We start from the raw sequence: 15,237 nt of genomic DNA, 5'->3' as shown, positions 1-15,237 counted from the left end.
TTCTTAGCCGCTGTTCAACAGATAGACAGCTAAATTTTTTTGATGATTATTTTCTATACTAATAAGCATCCAGTATATAATTCACATGGCCTGTAAGTCTGTTAGTCATGCTACAAAAGAAAAAATATATCTATTTATATAAGGTTTCGTGATTACTATATTACTACCATATTTCTATTATGATCACTGAATATCTCCTTTACAAGTTTCTTTGTACGTTTATCAATCCATGATTTTCTACTCTTGGATGTTGTCATTCTTGTTTTAATGTTAAATGTTAGAGAAATCTGATTTAGTTCTAAAGTTTACTAGAAATCAGTTGATGGCTGAATTTCAAAGAAATTAGTGACTGCAAATTTCTATTTATACGTTTTTACATTCATTTGAATTTGAATTTCTGAAAGGTTTTAAAGGAGAAGTGTTTTTTCTATAATTAGTGTCGGTGCGTCAGTCCGTAAGTATAGTTGGAAAAATTTAAGAACAACTCCTTGAACAATTAGTAATAAGCGATTCTTTTAAGCCTTTTAGGCTAATTTTGGTCGGTAAGTCTTATATGTTTCGGTTATGATTCTTTAGCTTAGGTTAGAGTTAGCCAATCAATTATATGTAAATTTGTAATGGATATAGGATATACGTGGATAGATTTACATGAAAATGTTAGTCTACATATTTAGCTTGTTAATATGGAAATTATTTATTGTTCAGTTCGTTCATCCAGTCAGAGGTGAGGGTAAGGGGTAAAGAGGGTGGATGGCAGCTTCGAGCATCACTTTATCACAGTACACGAATATCTGGTGCAACATCCAAGTAATAATATATCTATTGCAATTGCATTATCATTTTAATTTAAAACTAAGATATAATAGGTAAATTATGTAATAACAAGGATGACAACATTCATAAAAGCGAAGCTCTGAAACGGTAGGACAAACGGACATTAACACTTATATAATGTCAGAACTGAATAATCAGAATGTAAATTTATAAGAGTCAAAGCAAAATTGTAAGTAAATTTGTTAAAAACTGCTTGATACAGGATAATGTTTATGGACATACTTACTTTTTATGACTTGATTATAGAGTTTCTTCGCTTATAATATTGTACTTTGTTGTCCCAGGAATCAGTATATCAAAAATCAGACCAATCGGATATTTAGGTCATATACAAATTTGTTGTTAAAAATGTAAAAAAATCAACATGTTTAAAATGGACGTACGGACATTCTAGTAATGATTATAGAGTTGCTACGCTTTCTAACTCATACCTAACTTCTACAGAAATCACCATGCAAAGTTTGAAATTGATAGGACAATTCTAACATGTCTAAATTAGCGAAAAAAGCTATCCGTTACGGACGTACGGACGGACGAACCGACCCTAATTATAGAAAAGCTTCGCATTTAAAAATATACAATACATATCCTTATAATAAAGTAACAGGATGTTTGTGTGTCTGTGTGTCTGTGTGTTTGTATGTTTGTACCGAAGGATCTCTCTAACAGCTGAACCGATCGGGTTCTCCTTAACAGGGTAGATTCTCATATGTCCCGGGAAGGTTTATAACTATTTTAGGGGAGGGTACCACCACCCTCCCTAGAGAAAATATTTTTTTTTAAATTTCTCAATTTTAGAAAGAGAGTTCAACGAAAAACAAACGTCAAACGTAATTTTTTTTTACTTTTTCTTTTAAAATCTAAAATAAGAAATTGAATTATTAAATTCGACTCTCTCCTCCTCAAGTGCCCCTAGAGGCTTCTAGGGGCGTAGCCGCTAGTGTTACATAAAGTAATAAACAAACAAACAACTATATGTTTAATTATTAATAACAAGTTAATACAAGATATTTTTTTTTGTAGCAAAGCTGTTTGAAAAGATGATTAAAGCCCCTCCACAGATTATGACGTCATACGATAAAATAACTTAAGAGAAGCCAGCATAAATTTTACCATTGGTCGATTACAGTGTATACTGGCCTTTCATTGGCTATTCTATCGTATGACGTCATAATCTGTGGAGGCCAGGACTTAAATAATCTTTTTTTCAAACAGCTTTGCTACAAATAAAATATGAATTCATCTTGTATTAACTTGTTATTAATAATTAAACATATAGTTGTTTGTTTGTTTATTACTTTATGTCAGGTAAGGTTATATTATATTTTCAATTTATTTTAGAATAATGAAGGGTTCCAGTGCTTCATATGCACTTTAAGGAAAACAATCTGTCCTTTGAACTGTTAAAAAATTAAATTTACAGCAAAATGTTAATTTCTCTAATTTTGTTAATGATGTACTTTCTTGTGTTGATCTTCTTTAACCCTTTACAGTCGGGCCCCTAGCCGCACCTTAATCGGTCGGGGGGGGGGGGGGGGGGCGTTCAACGCCCCCCCTTATTATCTCAGTTCCTATTAAAGCTAAAGGGCTAAATTTTTTTGTGCAAGTCCCTTGTTTGATAATGAATTTCCGAACTTTTATAAGTTTAAGTCAATTTTCGCTTCCTTCACCCTTTTATTTAACAACCTTTGTTTTTAGGTCTTTTTTTACATAAAAATTTCAAACGGCTGTAATTTTCTTGTTTTTGAAGCTAGAAGAAAAATTTTTTTCCAGAAAATGTTTAAATTTATGTAAATTTTACATTTGAAATATCAAAATATAAATTTCAGCGGCCGCAGCTGTACTTGGCAGTTGCCAGCCGCCGCAGTCGGCGGTCGGCGGGAAAACGGCGGCGGATCTTCATGAAATTTTAATACGTTATGTAGACATGTCAGAAAAGCTTAAGTTTTAAATTTGAAGTCTCTAAGTCAAAAATTGCGGCCACAAGAGACTTTTAAAGATTTCTGGAGACCTGGAGGATCAGGACCTGCAGGATCATACCTGGAACCTGAAAGTGACTTGAACACCTGTATTTCATATAAGGATGTACTACTAGAGGATTTTTTAGTATTTTGGTATGATAAAATGCTTTGTTTTAGTCAAAAAAAATATTTTTGCTCTTTACCTGGATGACCCTGCCAGGTTTGCTGGCATCCTGTGCCCGCCATGATGGAGATATTCAAAAAATTCCAACTCTCATTTATGTGTCATACCCATACTTAAAAAGTCAAGCAGTTTGGGCTCTTTATCTTTCACACACAGAAAATGAGATAGAAAAAACCGGAGGGGGGGGCGTTCAACGCCCCCCCCCCCGACCGTTAAGGGTTAAGATTCATCCCTTTGTTTGTTTGACTGTATGATATGTACAAGCTTCGCTAGTCATACTCCTTTTTGTCAAAACTTGTGACAGATTAAAAACCATTAATATTGATGTTGAAAATGAAAATGGAAAACTTTTTTGATTATCAAAAAACTTTTGGCATGATTTACATATATCCAAATATCATTTCTGAAACAAGGACGACAAAAACTATAAGTGGCACAAAAAAATGGATGGACAGGTGGACAAATTGATTGAAAAACAAGATGTTCATGAATCATGGTCATAAAAAGAAAGAGTATAATTTTTTTTATTTTTCTAATCACGACATCTTTATACATACATAAAATGTTCATGTCCTTTAACATGTTAGAGAGACGGATCAAGTAAATGCTCGTCAAATGTTTCTTTACAAAAAATAAGTTGTGTATATCATATTACAGCATAGAAAATCCTACCTTGCGTGACAGACTAGATTGTAGGCAGACAAAGCTATTTATTAAATAGCTTCGCTACCTAGAGTTTTTTTATGATTTTTATTTCATGTGAGACGCTAAACAAGGACATAAGTGTCCTTGTTAAAAAAATTTATGCAGCAAATAAATGCAATTAACAGCTAAATATGAAAGACAAATATAGCTGTTAATAAAGGTGCTTGTTTACAACTCAATTCTAAAGCACTAACACACCCCCCCCCCCACCCCTCCTTAATTTAAAAAAAATTAAGTCATATAAAAAAAGAAAATTGAAATAAGGCAAAGGTATAAGTCAGGACATTACTAAGTTCACGAAGGTCGCCAACAAGGTTACCCCCCCCCCTCCATAGTTTTTCAAAAAATAAAGGTAGAGGTTACATGCCTTCTCCCTCCCTCCCTAAATATGCAGTTATTATTGCAAATTTATGCAAATATTTATACAGGATTAAAACTGATCCAGAAATTTAGACAGTAATGTCCATTGGTAGAGCAGCAACAACAAACAAACAAAAACCGAAAAAATAATCTTACAACTTTTTATGGGAGTATGGACCACACCGAGATATACAAGAGACGTTAAAAAGTGTACTTATTGCTTCTATGTCTATCCGGTTACACAAATTGTTAGAGTTAGGGGAATGGCTTGGCCACAAACAAGCACAACTCATTCAAAGGGTTGGTTGTCTGTCCCAATCCAATTAGGTATTAAGATACCAAAGACATGAATTTTCTTAACGGGTTAGAATTTTTTTTTACTGTGGAGAGGAAAATAATTTTCTAAAGATAAAAAGATACCTAAATTATCTCCGAAGATTTCCAAAAAAAATATAGGTAATTCTATTACAAATTAATTAGAAGGAAATTTATAATAATTATTTATTTTTCACAGAAACATCTTTTCTAGTAATAAATCTATTCTACATGTCTTACTTACAATTTGTTGGTTAGTTATAATCCCAAGGGAAGCTAATTTAATAAACAAACATTTCTACGCCCCCCCCCCCCCCCTATACTAGAAAACAGTGCTTTTACACAAATTACCCTATTGAGCACTAAAAAGTGGTAGCCTCCCTTTTTTAATGGTGGTTTTGGAAGGGGTTGGTAGGTTTTTCGTATTTTTTGCTTATTACTTTAGGACAAGGTAACGTAGGGTAGGTTATATTGGGTACTGTGTGCCCCACAGGGTCAGAACTCCGCAGGTATAGACTAGCAGGATTAGGGCCCCGCAAGGTTTAGGCATAGGAAAATATATTCCCCCCCCCCCCCATCCTTTATTTAACAGTTTGACAAATTAATTTTATTGAACAGCTTCCCACATTGGCAGTAATCGTTCTTGGTTTATTTTAAAATAATTATTATGTTATAAAATTTGACCTAATTTTGACATGTCTCCGTTTTAATCTATTCTTATCTTCTATGAAAAATATTTTGTGCAGCTATTCTATAAATCTCTTTCTCTTCGTTGATTCACCATGAATTATAATGAACCTAAAAATAATCACAATAATTAGACATATTACATCATTACATACTCTTTGACTGCACGACTTTTGTTTGGTCTGTGATTTTCTCGACTAATTATATTCAAGATAATTTCGTAACTTTTAAAATGAATGATCGCATATTCTCCCTCTTTCTCTAAACATTGCTCTATAACTCACTTTGTCTGTTTGCTAATCTATAAATTGCTTTGCTCTACAGCTTATGAATGTTGTCATCCTTGTTAAGAAGAAGGTAAATATTTATAATATTATAAAAATGGACAAAAAGTTAAATATATTGACAAGAAGCTAAAAGAAACAAGATAATGGTATTGGAGTCTGTCCGGAACGGATAGTTAATATCGTAAATGTAGACATGTTAAAATTGAACTATCAATTTCAAATTTTCAAACAGCCAAGTGCAATTTATGAGTTGCAACTCTATGCTTATAACTAGAAAGTATGTCCAAAAATTTTTGCTTTTATAACTTTTATGGCATTTTTATATGACTAATCTTTTAATCTGTTTTTTGACGATTTGTTACTATGGTAGAAGTGAAGCTTCTTATAATTCCTAATAAGTCCTAAAATGTGCAATTAGACATATTGTATTTGAATAATTTTTATTTATTAGTATAATTTTATCAGTCTGTTTTGCTTAGTTTTACTTTTATGGATATTGTAATCCTTGTTATTCTAAAATATTCTTTGATTTGATTTTAAATATTTTTTAACGTAATAGAAAATTTTAAGAGCAAATATTCTTATTAAACGTACTACTTTTGCGAAATTTATATTTCAATTTGATTTCTAATAAATTCAATCAAAATTTTTCCAATCTTTAAAATTAAAGTTAAATTTGTGAAGATTAAATATAATCGTATTTTAAGAAATAATCCAGTCACTCTAAACATCATCTCCGGTTATCTCTTCTTTCCAGAGCACTAGCATAGGCCACGCACAATGGTTCACCAATCTTCTTTGGATTTGGCATTAGTAGGGGCATCACTAAAAAAAGATGATATTTTTTCTACTCCAGTTCACTTAGGAGTTCCCTCCTCCAGGTTGTTTTTGGTCTTCCTGGTTTCCTCTTTTCTTGGGGGTTCCAAGTCAAGGCGATTGGTTAAATCAACATGCCGTTTCCTTAGAGTTTGCCCCAACAATCACCATTTTCTCTGTTTTATTGTCAGTTTGATGTCAGACATATCACTGCGCTCTAAAAGCCTAGTATTTGTGAACTTATTTGGCCAAAAGATCTTGTGGATTCTCCTGAGACATTTATTGACTTTAAGTATGAATTATTAAATCTCCTCCCCAAGCCCTGTCTACTATTCTCAATTCAATCAAACAAGAATGACAACATCCATAAAATCAAAGCTCTAAAATCAGACACTAGGACAAACGAACAGTAACACTGGCATAGTGTCGGAACTTCATAACCCCAATAATTTTTTTTTAGTTCGAACAAAATTGTAGATAAGTTTGGTGCAAAATTGCATAAATGCAGGATACTGTTTAAGGAAATGCTTACATTTAAGTAATAAAATATAGAGAAGCTTTTAATATTGTACCTTGTTGTCATAGGAATCATTGATCTAAAAATCATATCAATGGTATTCTTATATAATACAAAAAACAGTATGATAAAATAAACCTAAGGCCTTTCTGGTAACGCTTTTAGAGTTGCTACGTTTTATTAATCGTACCTAAATGTTATAGGAATCATAATAAAAGACATCGTTACTTACTAACCAACACAATCCAATGAGAATCGGAGCAGCTTCCAGAGGCTGTTTTTGTTAAAATCAATTTCTAGAAGTACATTAAAAATTATCTTCAAACTTATCATTAATGAATTTTCTTAATTCAAATAAACATTGTACAATGTACATATAATTGAGATAAGCTTTAAGAAATAATAATAGAGTAATTATTTAGAGAAAGGACATTCAATTTATTCTTTCTCAAAGGAATATCAAGCTTTTTTTTGTTTTGGGGGGTTCAAAATATCAAAGGTGAGGGGGGGCGGGAGTAATGTGGATTATACATGGCAAACGAAGTAAGCAGAATTTTTTTACACTCTCAAATTTTTACCTAAAACATATAATTTACATGGGAAGGGGAAATATTTTGTTGTAAATATAAAAAAATCACCTGGGGAGGGGTAAATGGGTGTTCCACCCCCTCTCCCTTGAACATTATTCCATTTATTTAAACTTAAAAACTTGCCATCATTGCTGAAAGATCTTTCTTTGATCATTATATTGTGTTATCATCTTATAATACAAAGTAGCTTGATGTCTGTCTGTCTGTCCGTCCGTCCGTCCGTCTGAAGCTTAAGATCTCGGTAACCACTGAACCGATTGGATTCTACTCTTCAGGGTATATACCTATCAGTCCTGTGGTGGTTTTAAGCTATTTTTTTGGGGGGTGGGACACCCCCAACCCCCCCAAAAATGAAAATTTCCCCCCCCCCATTTTTTTTTTGCAGAAGATTTCCTTGGTCCTTTTTTTTTTTTTTTTTTTGCAGAAGATTTCCTTGGTCCTTTTTTTTTCTTCTGAAAATTTCCCTAGTCCGTTTACGAATTTCACCTTAATTTTTTTTGATCACCGCTAGTAAAAATATATAGCTTTTAAATTTAAAGTAAAAAGGATGGCTTACATTAGATAACAGACCTCACCTAGTCAATCATGTAAGAATTTTATGTAAAAGTGTTGGTTTCTTGAAAAAAATTAATAATATACTAAAAATTTACATTAAAATGATGCATCTTAAAAATCTTTAATCCAAAATTTTTATAACTTATGAAATTTTTGTTTTTAAGTAGTAACAAAAGAAATTTTCCCAAATTAAAATACAATGGCACTATCCTTTTTTTTTGTAAACATTCCTAGAAAATGATCAATGGACTTTTGTCATATTTTTTATGTAAAAAGAACATGTAATATTATATTTTCCTTGTTAGTAGTGAATAGATCTCATAAACTTTGTAAAATAAAATATTCTATCCTTATGTAATGATAAAAGTTTACAAATACTAAACATAAATATATTTAACCCTTAACATTCTGGCCTCTTTACAGGTCTTTATTGGTTTGGGTTAGGGGAAGAGTGGTCAGATTGGAATTTTGAATGACCCCTTTATTATTTCAGCTTCTGACAACTAATTCTTGGAGTTTTCCTGTTTAAAGAAGTCAAAGTCATTTTTTGTTTCCTTTGCCCCTTATATAAGCAATATTTGATTTTAGTTCTTTTTTTATGTAAATTTCAGAGGTTCCGATGCCACTGTTGGTTGCCAGTGAAAACTGGCAGTGGATTTAAATTTATAATATGTCATTTACACTTGTAGGATAAGCTTAGCTTTCTGTCTTTTTAAATGTATGTCCTTATGTACATGTTAAATCTCTGCCATCTTCACTGCTATTGGATATTTGTGTCCTTGTTTTATTTGGATTCTTTCTATTACTAATGTAGGAGGAAATTGACACACTTCTATATTGGAACTTGGACAAAGTAGCCTCAGGACATTTACTTAAGAAAAGTAGCCTCCTAAGGAAATACAGTTGTTTAGAAATTCGTGGATTTTACAAAAATTGGTTGGTAGATTTTTACAATTTTCGATATTGTTTTTACAATTTTAAATATTGTTTTTACAATTTTTAATATTGTTTTTACAATTTTTAATATTGTTTTTACAATGTTTAGGTTAGGTTGGGTTAGGTTATAGGCTAGGGGGCCGAGCGCACGCAGCTAGGCAACCCAGGGGACTGAGCTCTGCATCAAACACCTTTATTAACAGTGAAGGCTACTTTTCTTAGGAGGATATTTTCCTTAGGAGGCTACTTTTCTTAAGTAAATGTCCCGAGGCTACTTTGTCCTAGAGGCTACTTAGTCCTGAGGCTACTTTGTCTGAGGCTACTTTGTTCGAGGCTACTTTGTCCGAGGCTACTTTGTCCAAGATCTTCTATATCTACTTCTGAAAATTTCCGGGAATAATGAAAAGATTTTAAATACCATTCTTTGGACAATTTCTCTTTGAAGATAGCTGAACTACTTTTAAGAATCGTCAAAATCAGTTATTGACAACAGATTAGTAACTTTATATATATTGCGTATTATCAGTTAAATTTATTTTTGACAATAACATAGAATAATAACGTTAGTATAGTTTTGTTTTGAACAGTGTTTATACTGGGGCAATCTACTTTACAAAAGGGATGACAACTTTCATGAAAACTCGCGACTGTGGCGTAACATGTAGCGCAACCGCTCGTTGTCGGAAAGGTGATATGTTCGAATCTCGGCCTGACACCGCGTCATAACTGAAGACGTTAAGTGCGCGACATAAGTAGTTAGAGAAGGGAGAATGCCTTGGCCCAAAACAGGCGCAACTCATTACCATGCACAGTTCGGACCTCTCAGACAAAATGGTGGTCCTCTAGAGGGCATAAAGGCTATATGAACATCCATTAATCGAGTTAGAATTTAAACAAGGATGAAAATTTCCTTAAGTAGCGAGGCACAAAATTATTCCGAGTAATAAATTAAAGAAATCGTCTGAAATAATTTCATAAGCATATTACTGTTATATTTGTAAAATCAGACAAAAATGGAAAAGCTATGTAAAAAGCAAAAAAGCTATTTGTTTTTTCTACTGCTTTACCTAAATTCCTTTATAATGTCTAGTAATTTAATTCTGATAATATCACCCTTAGAATCATAATGAATTATAGAGCAGCTTGGATTCCAAAAAAATGAATAAAAAGAAATTCATCAACTAGAATAAAAACATCCACAAAAGCAAAGCTGAAAATAACCACACAAAATATAAACTCAGAATAAATTTTATATTTTATGGTTATGCTTTTAACTATTTTTTTATGGAGGAGGTATACTTCACCTTAATTATTTTAAAAGAGAGCTATATAATGTCAACGGACACCTAGTTTGTTAAAACTAAGATCTTTAATTCATAAATGAAAAAAAAATTAATACCCTTATTAATTTACATACAAACATTAGTTGCAGAAAAGCCCTCTTTTTACAAATTAACTTGATTTAATTTGCCAATTTTTAATGAATAATAAATTGTTATTGTTGATTTAACAATGCTTGTTGTGACATATGTTTTAGATACTTATCGTCTAATAATCTAAATTTTTCTCTTATTTTGCAAGTTTAAGAAATCCCCCCAACGTCTTTTAAAATGCTAGCTGCTATGCCCCAAGCATCTAAAGGTTTCTGTCCCCGAAGGAAAAGAAAAGGGCTGCAATATAGCCTAAAACCGCATACTAAGACTTATATCTATAATTGAATTGCTTATAACCATACCGGGACCTATAGAAGTTTCCCTAAAATTATAAGTCAAAAGTTTCAGTCGTTTCAGTTAAAATGTCAAGCTTCAGACATGAAATCCTTGCTACTTGAATTTATTTTAAGGGGGGATTTTTTTTACCAGGGGTGAGAAGTTACAATACTTTTCTGGACCTTTGAGAATCTCCACTGTAAAGGAGATCCATATCGGTCCAGCTGTTAGTGAGATCTTTTGGTACAAACACACACACACATAGAGAGTCACCATGTTACTTTTTTTTATATTCTAGCGGCTATTTTAGATTTAGGTGAGAAAAAATTTTTTTTGCGAAATCATTCGGTACAAACATACAAACACACAGACAGACATACTATTACTTTATTATAAAGATGAGGCTTCTTGTCCGCCAACACTCCAACAAAAAAAAAAACTTAGAGGAGGGGGATAATAAATAAAATTATCTAGTAGAAAATGAGATTTTGCCAAATCTAATTGATGATTACATAATAAAAAGAAGTGTATTTAATTATAAATAAAATAAAATAAAATTAAATTTTAGTTAATTCAAAGCAGTTGAACAATTTGTTTTCATTACAATTTATTTTCCTTATATAAAAAGTAATAGGACGTATGTTAGTGTGTCTGTCTGCTGCGAAGGATCTTACTAACTGTTTAAGGTCCTTCTTTTTCAGTAAAGCTTCTTTAGGTTCAGGAAAGGATTTAAAACAATTTTGGGTGTTTACGATTTTTATCATATTTTTTTTAACTTGATTTGAAAAGCAAAACCTCTCGGAAATATATAAATTTAAAGGTCAGTTTCATGCTTAAATACATTTAATTAATAATTGTAGAATATGTATATCACTTTTAATTTGAAGCATTGCATAATTACTTCAGGAACATTTATTTAATTTACTCGATTTGTAAAAAGTAATGGCATTGAAATATTCTTGTATTCTGAGGGAATTAATCCAAAATTCGAAATCATTTGCACATTTAAGGGTGGTTTCTCTTGGGAGGGTGGTGTTACGTGTACCTCCCCCAAAATAGTTATAAACCTTCCGAGGAGAAGATACTCTGTAAAGGAGAACCATATGGGTTCAGCAGTTAGCGAGATCATTTGGTACAGACAAACAGATAGACACACATCCTGTTACTTTATCATAAGGTTATATGGCCTAATATATAGCATTGTGATTTCAAATAAACCAACTTTATATCCTAGATTTAAAGCAAGACAAAAGAGCAGGGAGTAAGGGAGGGGACAATGGGCAATTAATTCAATTTAAGAGTTTTCGCTGAAAAGCAATGAAAACCAGATTTATCAAGAAAATATGACCAAAATTGTAAAGGGATCATGGTAATATAATTTAAAACAAAATTAGTTATAAGAAAAAATCATTTACTTGAAAATTAAATTACCAATACTTCACAATGTAGTAAACATTCTGTAATTAATCACTAGAAAAATCATGTTTAGAAATTTGTCAACCCTTCTCATATATTTTTAACTGCTACCTAAATTCAAGGGGTTCTTAGATATTTATGTATTAAAAAAAGAAAAAATATTTGTTAAAACCAGCCATCAATAACAAATTTTTCTGTCTGCAATATTCAAAATTAACTCAGCTAGTTAGCGGGGCATTGATGCGCTAGTACCCAAAGTCAGTCAGAAACTGCTGAATTCGTGCACATTTCTTTACGCCAGTAAACAAAGTCTGAGACTCTTAAAAATTGAATATTCGTTCCATTGTCCCCTCCCTTACTCCCTGCAAAAGAGTAAAGTTTGACACAGATATCATATAATATAATAGATTCGTGCAGAAGAAGGGGGTAGAGGAGTGTATTCATTTCTTAGCAAAAGTAAGGGGGATAAATTCAACCCCCCAAAGGGTTTCACACCTCTACACCCCCCTTGAAACCCCCCTGATACACCCTGAAGCTCACTCCCCCTATAACTCCCTCAAGTTTATTCTGAGGGGGTTGTCGAAAATCGTAAGAGGGCTGGGATGTGAAAATTTTCGGTGCCGCCTCGTGCACCCCCATGGCAAAACCCTTTGCACGCCTCTGCATTATAATATATCATATAATCACTTCTTGGAAACCTAACAAAGCAATAACTATTATAATTATAAATCTATGAATGCTATCAGTTTTATTGCATAGTTTTATTGAATAGCAAAAAAAGAGCTTTTATGTAACATTTTCTTCTTATATAAAAGTAACAGGATGTATGTATTGCTATATCAAAAGATCTCCAAATATGCTATATTTATAATATGGCATATTTTTATGCTCATTTAAGTGAGGATTTAAAATGCAATAAAAGAATTGAAACCAGCCTAACCCCATTTGGAATATCTAACTAAAATAACACATGATAAAAGTAAAGCGTTACACTGATACATAGAACAGACCTACGGAGGGAAACTAAGATTCACCTTTATAAAAAATACTTTTTAAAGCGAAGCTTTTCATAATGAGGGTAGGTCAGTCCGTCCATACTTTACGGACAGTTTGCTCTTTCTATTAATTCAAACAGGTTAGAATTGTCCTATCCATTTCAACCAAATTTCATGATGATAACTATAACAATTAGGTATGGTTCAGGAAGCGTAGCAACTCTTTAATCGTTATCAGAAAGTTTGTATGTCCATTCTAAACATGCCGTTTCAGAGCTTCTTTATTTATGTTGTCATCCTTGTTTTATTAGCATCCTTTTTCTAAAGAAGAGTTTTTTTTGTTTTTGTTGATTAAATAAAAAACTTTTGGATGACATTTGGTGTTTATTTCAGGGACGAGGTGGACAATGACATGGGCTTTTTATTACACAAGTCTCTAAAGTTTTATAATAACGTTTTCCTATTCGTTGGCTTAACCACTTTGGGGACTTTTGTTGAATTTCAACTGGTTGTTTCATAGAGTCATGTGTCCAAACGTTTCAACAACTAATTGTATTCTTCAGATGGGGTAATTTTGTGTAACATCATTGGGTATGTACTTAAATCATTAGGTAATTGTTATCCCTTTAGATCCCTGTGTAGACACAATAAAAACTGTCCCGAATTTGTATTAATTTTGAGGAACACGACTCCCCAGTTACGTCATATTTTTCTTTCCCGAAAAAGAGAAGGGGGAAAGAAAAAAAAGGGAAGGGGGGAAGAAAAAAGAGATGGGAGAAAAGGGGGTTTTCCCATCTCTTTTGAAGTGATTTTCTTCCCCCCTTCCCTTTTTCGGGAAAGAAAAATATGACGTCACTGAAGTCGTGTTCCTCAAAATTAATACAAATTCGGGACACTTATCTCTATTCCAGAGTACACCATTCTTATACATGATTTTTAAAAAATATATTTCAATCTGGCATTGTAATTAAAACTTTTTTTACGAGTCGATATTTTTTCAGGGTAGCTTAAGAGATCTTTCGGTACAAACACATATACAGATAAACAGATACACATCTTTTATACATATCAGGATGATTTTCCCCATCTTACTTGAGTTACTGAAAGAAGGGGGGGGGTTGTAGTTTTTCGTTTGTTTGTTTATTACTTTAGGACAGGATGGGCTATGTTGGTAACTGGGTAGCCCTGATGTGTTAGAGCACCGCAGGTATAGGCCCTCAAGAGTTAGTGCTTCCCCTAGGGGTTAAGTACAGTAAAAATCATCAGTCCCTTCATTTTCAATTTACTTTAAAAATGGGGGGTTCAGTTCTCGATAGCCACTCTGAAGGAACACCCAATTTTTATTTTTCTTCAGAAGCTAATAATTTTTAAAATGGCTGACACCACAACAATTGGAGTTGATGATCATGAGGATCATGATGACAAAGACATCATTTTTGGTAAGGTTTACATCAGTAATGGACATAATATATCTAGATGCTCCATCTAACTCCAATTTTCGACAAACTTAAAAAAGGTTTATTGATATCTATTAATTTATTTGTTACATTTTTAGATGCAAAGCTACTTTATAATTCACTTATCTGTCCGTATGCTCCGTTACTATCCCCCTTTGTGCGTCCTGCTAACGGACATTCTGTTACTTTAGTATACAAGATCGTAGAATAATGTCTTTGCTAAAAACAGACAAAATGATACAAAATACTTCATACACTCAAAATTTTATTATGTATTCTTTTTTTCAGTAAAAATTGGAGCTGGGCTTGGAATTATTTTCTTGAGTATTCTTTTTGGGTACCTCCCATTGTTTCTAGCCAAAAAGTAAGTACTCTTTAAATGGTTATTTTTTTCTCTAAAATGATATTCATTTTTATAATGGATGTAGAATATAAGTGGATGATACAAAATGGTCGTCAATTTAGGTTGGAACACAGTAATAGTGTCAGACTGATTATGACGTAACAAAAAAAAATTAGCCAATGAGAGGCCGTTATTGACCAATATAAAATTTATAGGGGCCTCTCATTGGCTAATTTTTTTTTGTTACGTCATAATCAGTCAGACACTATTACTGTGTTCTTTAGGTTGCAATTTCCTCCCGCTTTTATTGACCAGGTCGTTTAACTAGTAGGAGGAAAGAGGATGGGGTAAAGGGGGGGATTGGGGAGATTGTTTAATTCACCACTCTCGATTTTAGTATAAGGGGGTTGTCAAAGATATTAAGTGGGGTGTCATATCCCCCCTCCCTGACAAAATACTCTGAACGCCATATTTTTTTTAACCTATTTATATATTCTTATTAGAATTTTCATCTTTTGCAACGGCCAACCCAAGTTATGAAAGTACCAAACCATACATAAAATTATGTAA

This window comes from Acartia tonsa, chromosome 14 (genome assembly GCF_053477335.1).
Source record: "Acartia tonsa isolate MP-2025a chromosome 14, ASM5347733v1, whole genome shotgun sequence".
NCBI lineage: Eukaryota > Metazoa > Arthropoda > Copepoda > Calanoida > Acartiidae > Acartia > Acartia tonsa.
This window is presented reverse-complemented; position numbering follows the sequence as displayed.